Genomic DNA, 9,528 nt, shown 5'->3' with positions numbered 1-9,528 from the left:
CCAGTGAATCCTTTGCTCCTCCCTCTAATTGAAAAAGAAATAAAAAATTTGCTAGCTGCCAAAATCATAGTCCCTCTTAGATATTCAAAATGGGTAGCCAACTTGGTGGTAGTAAGGAAGAAAAGTGGAGAAATCAGACTCTGTGTTGATTTCAGAAACTTGAACAAGTGCTCTAAAAAGGACAATTACCCTTTGCCCAAGATGGAGCATTTGTTGCAGAAGTTCTCAGGAGCCAAAGTAATGTCTTTCCTGGATGGATTTTCAGGCTATAACCAGATTGTTGTACATCCAGATGACCAAGAGAAGACTGCATTCACCACTCCTTGGGGCACTTTTATGTACTCTAAGATGCCTTTTGGGCTGATGAATGTTGGAGCCACCTTTCAGAGAGCTATGGATATAGCATTTGTGGGAGAGAAGGATAAGTTTGTCCTTATCTACTTTGATGATATAACAATATACTCCAACAGCCATCTAGACCATTTGCAAAATTTAAAGAAAGTGTTCCTGAAGTGTAGAAGGTTTGGAATTTCAGTCAATCCCAAAAAATCATAGTTTGCTTTAGAGGAGGGCACGCTGTTAGGGCATGTTGTTTCTGCTGCAGGTGTCAAAATTGACCCAGAAAGAGTAAAAGCAATACAGACCTTGTCTATCCCGAGATCAAAGAAGGATATACAGTCCTTTCTGGGCAAAATAAATTTTGTAAGGAGGTTTATACCAAATTTTGCAGAGCTGGTAAAGCACATTACCTCCATGCTGAGAAAAGGGTCAAAAATTAAGTGGACTGACTCAGCAAGAAAATCCTTTGAGTCCATTAAGAAGGTTATTATGGAGGCTCCCACTTTGATAATTCCGGATTACAGCAAGGAGTTTCACATATTTTCATTTGCCTCTGAAGATACCCTGGCAGCAGTCTTATTGCAAGCAGATGAAGAAGGTTCAGAGCATCCAGTGGCATTTTTCAGCAAAACATTAAGGGATGCTAAGCTGAGGTATGACATTATTGAAAAACATGCATATGCTCTCATCAAGTCTTTGAAAGCTTTCAGAGTTTATATTCTGCATTCCAAGATAATTGCATATGTACCCTCTGCTGCAATTAAAGATGTCTTAACACAGCCTGATGCCGATGGAAGAAGGGCCAAATGGATTGCAAAATTAATTAAATTTAATATAGAATTGAAGCCCACCAAGCTGGTCAGAGGTCAGGGTCTTGCCAAGTTATTGGCTAAAGAAAATTGCAGATCATTGGATATAGATTTCCTGTGCACAATTGCAGAAATTGGTCAGACAGATGAAGAAGAAACAGCTGAACCAGAAAAGAATCAGACACTGGCCGAAAATCTAGCTTCTTGTGATTGGTACTCTGCAATAGCTAAATTATTGTTGAAGCTATAAATCCCTCCAGGTTTTACTCAAAGTCAAGCTAGAACTGTTAAACTTAGGGTAGCAAAGTATTGCATTCATGAAAATCTGCTTTATTGGAGGGATCCTTCTGGAATCCTGCTAAGGTGTCTGGATAAAGAACAATCAATGGAGGCTATGCAGCAATTTCATTCCAGCATGTGTGGGGGACACCATTATTGGAAAACTACAGCTCACAAAATCCTCAGAGCTGGGTACTATTGGCCCACCTTGTTTTCTAATGTCTTTTCATTTGTTAAATCTTGTGACAGGTGCCAAAGATTTGAAGGAAAGCAGCAATTGAAGTCCTTGCCCTTGAAACCAATACATGTAAATGGACCTTTTCAGCAGTGGGTCTTAGACTTCATTGGAGAGATCTATCCACATTCTAGTGGCCAACATAAATGGATCTTAGTAGCCACTGATTACTTCACTAAGTGGATTGAAGCAATCCCTACCAGAAACGCTGATCATAATGTGGTCATCAGGTTTTTAACAAAGAATATCTTCATCAGATTTGGTGTCCACATAAAATAATCACAGATAATGTAGCAGCCTTCAGGGCAAAAGAGTTGGTGGATATGTGTGATTCAATGGGCATTAAACTGGTTCATTCCACCTCATATTACCCTCAAGGCAATGGCCTAGCAGAGTCTTCCAACAAAATCCTAATAAGGATCATTAAAAAGCTGTTGGAAGACAATAAAAAGAATTTGGATTCTAAGCTCAAATATGCGTTGTGGGCTAACAGAGTCACCGTTAAGAAATCCACGGGGAATTCTCCTTTCAAGTTGGTATATGGCACTGAAGTTGTATTCCCAATTCAGCTAACCCTCCCTGTGGAAAAATTCATGCAAAAAGAGCAGAATGAGGAAGAAGACATGGCAAAAAGGATCACTGATTTAGCAGAGGTACATAAAATAAGAGAACAACTGGTTGAAAGGTGTACAATGCATCAGAAGAAGGTTAAGGAAGCTTTTGATAGAAAGACAAAATCAGATAATTTTCAGGTTGGAGACCTAGCCCTGAAGTGGGATGCACTGAAAGAAAAGAAAGGCAACCATGGGAAGTTTGATGCTTTCTGGACAGGCCCTTTTATTATTTCACAAATCCAAGGGAACAATACCTTCCTACTGCAAAGTATGGGAGGAGAAGCAGTTTTTGATGGCCCAGTTAATGGGAATTTTTTAAAAATTTATGTGATTTAAGGTCTTCTGGCCTTAAAGTTGTAAATATGTTATCAGTTTTAGTATAGGTTCAATTAGACTTCATGCCCGATGGGACACTTGGAAATTTGCTAATTTGTTTTTCACCGGAAAGGCATTGATCTGCAAGTTCTTGAGACCTCACAGGGAAGATCTCATCCCCAGAAGGAGCCAGTGTTAGCTCTGCTACATTCTTCAACATTTGAAGGTCATAAGCAAGCCTGGTTGTGTTGCTGCTGTTCAAAGATGACCCATATCAGTCATCCTCCGCCTTGTCCTTCACCCCGCTTACTCCCTTTCACCCAGTTGCCTCCGTTTTTTCCTTCACATCCGGCATGAACCCCTGATCTTAAAGCCCCGAAGAGCTAAGCCTAAAGCTCCATAGCTGTAGCCACATGACCGTGCGCCTTCGCAAAGTCTTTCCCTATCACATTAGTCATAAACATGTGCGATCTTTTCTGCACCATCCGATCATCTCCGCCGATGATCGGACGTCATTCACTCCTTTCGCGCCCACAAACTCACCGCACGTTAGCTCACGAGGAAAGCGGTTTTTTGTCCTGTCACATCCGCCACGTGTCATCGTCTGGGTGGAATCGCGCAGCTTTGTATGGTTATCACCCATCCCCCGTAAGCAGTACGGGGAATACAACTTACCACCCGAACTGTTTTCCCGCTTGTTATCTTCCGTGTACCTTCGACTCTCGATAGTCGTTGGATCTGCTTGCCTGAGATCCAACGGCCTGTGTCTATCCCGATCCCATATCTCCCGATTCCTCCTACAAAATGATCTCTGTCGTCCATCCAATTGATCCAACGGTTGATACCTATTCCCCCAACTTGCTCATGCGTCCGCCATGCAGTCTTCGCGTCCTTGACCTGTGCCGTGCATCCGAAGGACGAAAGTAACTGATTTGCCCGTACCTGGCGCATTTCATCTCCAACAACTGCATTTAAGAAATAGAATGGCCGAGAAGGAAAGGACCAGCCTCGAGCAGATCACAACATTTACCAGTTATGGAACTTCTTCCATATTACACTCCACCTACTCAAGAAGGACATCAGAGTATCTGAAAAGATCAATTTTGTTCATTAAAGCAAGAAGATTGTAGCAGAGACTCTTTCAGAGAATTAAGGTGGTTGGTGGTCAATTATGACCCCTACACGCATAGAACAACAACATATATTTGTAATCAACCTCTACATATACCCAGAAAACAGATGAAATGGGTTGATGGTTGTAATTTTGATGTATGGTTCAACTTCTGGAGACTGTAACTACTTTGATACTTGCAGCGTCTAGTCTTCATTTTCAGCTAATACAAGCTTCTTTTGTTGTTAATTGCTCACTTTCCATTTCTACTCTGTTCGGCTATGCCTGTTATGCATTTGTTCATGTGCTCTTGATATTTAGCATTAGAGGGGGTGTCATCCCACCTCTGTGTTGAAGTCTAGTATGTATCATTGGATGTGTTATGCAGGTTTCTGTTTACTTAATGCCAGAGAGCTATCATCCTGTCTGTGCATTAGGAAATAGATTTGCAGGCCTCTTTACTGGTTGCAGCCGGCCATCACATGGTCTTCTGCATCTACTGGTGTGGTCAGTATTCTCCATGTTCACCTAATCCTCAAAATTGTGAGTAATTGGTGGTCTAAAGCCTTGTAGTCTAGGGGTGTTCACCCATGTATGGAGTTAAACATAGTAGAAGTGGTTATCTGGCTTGAACAAGCATCATTCCTTCCATTCATCCATTTCCAACATTTTTGTTGAGTTTGTAATGTTCCCGAGCATCTCCGAGATACAACCTAGGAGAGTTTCTTGGGGTGATAACAAGAACGAAGTGAAGGAGAAGACGTTTATGAAAACCATTTTGCGAAAAGAAGAGAATCCTCCTCTCTCTTTTTTCTTCACTTCCAAAACATGCATCTAAGGGCAATGTTTTTCCAAAAGATGAAGATATTATAGCATTGTCTCATCAAGGAAAGAAATTTGTGCACTCTCTTTCAATAGAGGATTTGCATTTTCCAATGATGTGAGGAAGTTGATTTCTCAACAAAGATTTGAGAGGTTCCATGTCACTAGAAAATGAAGATCTTTCAGTGACATAGTGTGTATCATTGGAGAATTTAAATCTTGCTTGAAGAGAGGAATCTAGTAAATAAACAAGTGAGTTTGTGCCACAACTTATTTTGTCATCAAGCACTGAGAATTTTGCAACAGATAGAATTAGGGCTAAATATTACTTTCAAGTATGAATAAAAAAAGCAAGACTGGAGAACAAATCACTACCGATTCAAAATTATCATCAATAAAAGGAGGGTACATTTACTATTTTGACACTCAAAGAGTGAATGAATTTGTAGAAAACCAACAAAAAACTTGTAAGAGGGAGGGTGTTGTTCCTAGTACAACACAACCTTACTATGCCTTCTCCATTTATTTGAACCCTTTTGGTTCTAATTTTGATTCTATCATGCAATTGATAGGCATTGGTCTTGGTCCACCATCCCATCTATTTCGAAAGTCTATATTACACATTTTACATAGGGATTCCTCTCTCGTATCAAAGGAAAGCCAACCTAAAGAGAGAGAAATGATTGCTTTGGTGATAGTGGGCAACCTCCCTGAGTTTCCACAAGATTGTGTTCACCTTTAAGAGCTATATCACTTTGAGTTTAGGACTGGAAGGTAACACTACAAAAATGACTTACTCATTTCTATTATAAATTGATTAAAATGTGTATAATTTTTTTTTTCTAAGTTTAGGGTTTTATGATTCAAAATGCTTTGACATAATTCTTCGGATCCATTATTTTGAACTAACAGATTACTATATGTGATGGATCGAGAAGAATTAAGTCAAATGTGTATAAATTGCTTGTATGCTGATTCTTGTTGACCCAAAACTAATATAAAGAAAGTACATAAAAGGATATATTTTCGTAATGGGTATTTTTTGGGAAGGCATATGAATGAGGTATTTCAATTGGAGCAATTTAACTATTAGATGTTTTTGACTTTTCCATTGAAATCTGATGAAACAATATTTGGTAAGGTCGAACTGACAAATTACTCTAAGTGATGGATCCGAAAGAATTAACTCAAATGTGTATAAATTGCTTGTATGTCGATTCTTGTTGACCCAAAACTAATATAAAAACATTACATAAAAATATATAATTTAGTAATGGGCATTTTTTGGGAAGACATATGAATGAGGTATTTTAATTGGAGCAATTTAACTATTAGATGTCTGATGATACAATTTACAGTAAGATCATGAATTTAAGTTGTTTAGAATATGTGTTTGAGTGTATGAATGGATTCAACATCCTAAGAAACCTATGGGGCACCTGATTTATGTAGATTACACTACTAAAACTTAAGATTCCAAGAGCTTCTTGTGAGATTTCTGCCAAAATTCATTGAAAAGGTTCCTCCAAAAAAAGACAAAAATGTCACTACATCATTTTAATTTTCTTTCAAAACGGAAAGAGAAAGCTCAAGTTTACTCACATTGCAAAGCCATCCATTAATTTTGCAAAAGTATCACTCTCTTGTGACTACCATCATTGGCATAAGAATCATAATATATTGGAATTTATGTCGTCATAAACCACTTTTATTTAACTCATTTAGACCAATTCACTCACAATAGGATGGTTATCACTAGATTGTGTGAAGCTTGACAAGCTTAGATGCTCCTTTAAAGATTTAATTCCCCTGAAATAACTTCCATCCTCAATCCCTGGACATTTTGAACATATTGAGACATAAAATTTGAACATATAACTGAAACCAAGTGGTATAAACCTCATAGCTATGAAACCAAGTGGTATAAACCTCATAGCTAAACAACTTGTATTGTTGATCTATTTCTATTTTTATCAATGTATTAAATTTGTACATTGGATTAAGCTATATAGCTAAAACAACATAAAAATTCAGAATCAAAAGTTTGATGATCAGTGGAAATCAGTATGGCACTTTGAAGACGCGTAATTGAATGAAACGTCTGGCGAGATGAAACAAGATCAAGGTCTTATCTTTACCTGTGCGGAGTTTCTGGCAAAACCTTTTTCTGTGTAGGATGGATCAGTTGCCAATTTTCTCATCTTCTTTGTCCACATCTCCTATAGAAACTTCACTCCGTAAATGCCATAATTACAGCCATCTGCATCTGCCCATATATTCGTATACGAATTCTCATTCTTTGGGTTATCGTCGTACTCCCACGTCAACTGTCGTTGTAACGGCAGCTAAAGTGAAGAAGAAGAGAGAAGTTTCAGCAGGTGCGAACCAAAAGCAATGCCCACAAACGGGTATACACAAACACAAACACCACAATGTTTTCTTATGGCACGACCTCATCAAAAATTACGTAAAGAATGGCTTATGCGACGAAGCTCTGAGAATGTATTATCAAATGCGACGCGCAGGCGTAGAACCAGGCAGATCGATATTTATTTATGTACTCAATGCATGCGGCAGCATATCAGATCTTCAAGCGGGCAGGAAGATTCATGAAGATATAATCGCGATGGGATTCGAGTCAGATGTTTTTGTGGGTACTGCCATCACTTCAATGTATTTCAAGTGCCAAAGTTTGGAGGATGCACGCCAAGTGTTTGACAGAATGCCTGAACGAGATGTTGTGTCATGGAATGCAATGATCGCCGGTTATTCCCGGAATGGCCAAACCCATGAAGCCTTGGCATTCTTCAATGAAATGCAAGTTCACGGTGTAAAACCCGACTTATTCACGATGGTTAGTATTCTGCCTTTGTATGCTGAGTTATTGGCTCTGGAACAAGGTAAACAGATTCACTGTTACGTAATAAGAAGTGGTTTTGAGTCTGATGTCTTTGTGGGCACCGGGCTTGTCGACATATATGCTAAATGTGGCAATGTGAACATTGCCCACAAATTGTTTGAAAGAATGCCTTATCGAAATGTTGTGTCATGGAATGCCATAATTGCTGGGTATTCTCAAAGTGGCCATCCACGTGAAGCCTTGGCATTTTTCAATGAAATGCAAGTTCAGGGCATCAAACCCAACTCAGCCACCATGGTTGGTGTTCTGCCAGCATGTGCTTGTGCTGATTTATTTGCTCTAGAACAAGGTAAGCAGATCCATGGTTATGCGATAAGAAGTGAATTGGAATCCGATGTTGTTGTGTGCACTGCACTTGTAGATATGTATGCAAAATGTGGACACATAGGCATTGCTAGAAAAGTGTTTGACAAGATGTCAAGTCGAGATGTGGTCTCATGGAATGCAATGATTTTGGGATATGGAATTCATGGACATGCTGAGGATGCTCTTGCCCTTTTTTCCCAAATGCAACAGCTCGGCACAAAGCCAGATCATATCACGTTCATTGGTGTTTTGACTGCCTGCTCTCACGCTGGTTTAGTAGATGAGGGCTGGCAATACTTCGAGTGCATGAAGTCCGTTTATGGCCTTGCACCTGACATGGTGCATTATGGATGCTTGGTTGACCTTCTTGGCCGAGCCGGGCATCTGGATGAAGCACATGACATTATAAAAAGGATGCCATTAGAACCCCAGGCTGACGTTTGGGGGGCTTTGCTCGGGGCCTGCAGAATTCACAGCAACATTAGGCTCGGAGAAGAAGCAGCAAAACACCTTTTTGAATTAGAACCAAACAATGCTGGATGTTATGTATTGTTGTCAAACATCTATGCTGAGGCAGGCAGGTGGGAGGATGTAGCAAAGTTGAGGACAATGATGAAAGAGAGAGAAGTAAAGAAGCAACCAGGATGGAGTTTTATTGAGGTAAATAAAGAGGTTCATACATTCCTCGTCAGAGACACAACTCATTCTCAATCTGAAAAAATTTATGCTATGTTGGAAACCTTGTATGGACAAATGAAGGAGGCCGGATATGTGCCTAAAACAAATCTTGTGCTGCATGATGTGGAGGAGGAAGTAAAGGAAAACATGCTATCCAGTCATAGTGAAAAGCTGGCGATTGCTTTTGGGATCATCAATACAAGCCCTGGCACCCCCATCCTTGTCAGGAAGAACCTTAGAGTGTGTAGTGACTGCCACAATGCTGCCAAGTTCATCTCCAAGATTGTGAGGAGAGAAATTATTTTGAGAGATACAAACAGGTTCCACCACTTTAAAGATGGACAGTGTTCTTGTGGAGATTACTGGTGATGCTAGCTGCACTGAAGAACATTAAACTTTCAAACTAATATGTGCATACTAATCCTTTATTAGGTATACTATGATAAAGAGAGAGAGGCATGTGCTGACATCTGTTGGGTGATTATTTGGATATGATGATATTTTCAAGCTTTAAATAACACTCCCATAAACAACATTCTATACTTGTGGGAAATAATTAACCCAATATAGTTTTTATATATGTAAAACCTTTATGATATATACAAGTTAGCATATGCACCATGGGGTCGAGTTTTATGACTTGGGCGCTCGTATGAACCCTTCTGGGAACTCTAAAACATAACGTTTTATGTAAGCAATTACATAGTGGGTTTACAAGCCTGATATAATTGTTTTGTAATATAATGATCTTGAATTTTTGCTAAGATTCTTATAATTGCGATGAAATGAGAGGATCGATAGAAAATGGACATACATGACGATGATAAAATAGACGAGACAATTGCATTGAGAGTTCCACATGATGTTTGACAATATTACTTAAATAGAATCATGTATATAATACTAGATCCATAACAGTCTCTTTGTCTATGGTATTTGATAATCATTTGAACAGCATTTGGAATGGTGTTTGATTTAGGTCATTCCTTGTTAAATGGTAAAAAATGATATGTGCTAAGTTGATTAGCATACCTCTTTGCTTATAGTATCACTGTCTTTCGATTGTTATGGTAGATTAGGTATAAGCAACACATAACATG

The 9,528-nt window shown here is 39.1% G+C and overlaps 1 pseudogene; it reads left to right on the top strand.

Annotated features, from left to right (window-relative positions):
- The first annotated feature begins 6,516 nt into the window (after nucleotides 1–6,516).
- LOC149147126 (pentatricopeptide repeat-containing protein At3g26782, mitochondrial pseudogene) lies at nucleotides 6,517–9,192 on the top strand (annotated as a pseudogene).
- Nucleotides 9,193–9,528: the final 336 nt, after the last annotated feature.

The sequence above is a fragment of the Pinus tabuliformis genome, chromosome 9, assembly GCF_031772625.1.
Source record: "Pinus tabuliformis cultivar Carrire ecotype Pingquan chromosome 9, CPIR1, whole genome shotgun sequence".
In the NCBI taxonomy this organism is placed as follows: domain Eukaryota; kingdom Viridiplantae; phylum Streptophyta; class Pinopsida; order Pinales; family Pinaceae; genus Pinus; species Pinus tabuliformis.
Note: the sequence above shows the minus strand (reverse complement) of the source record. Positions and strands in the feature narration are given on the sequence as shown.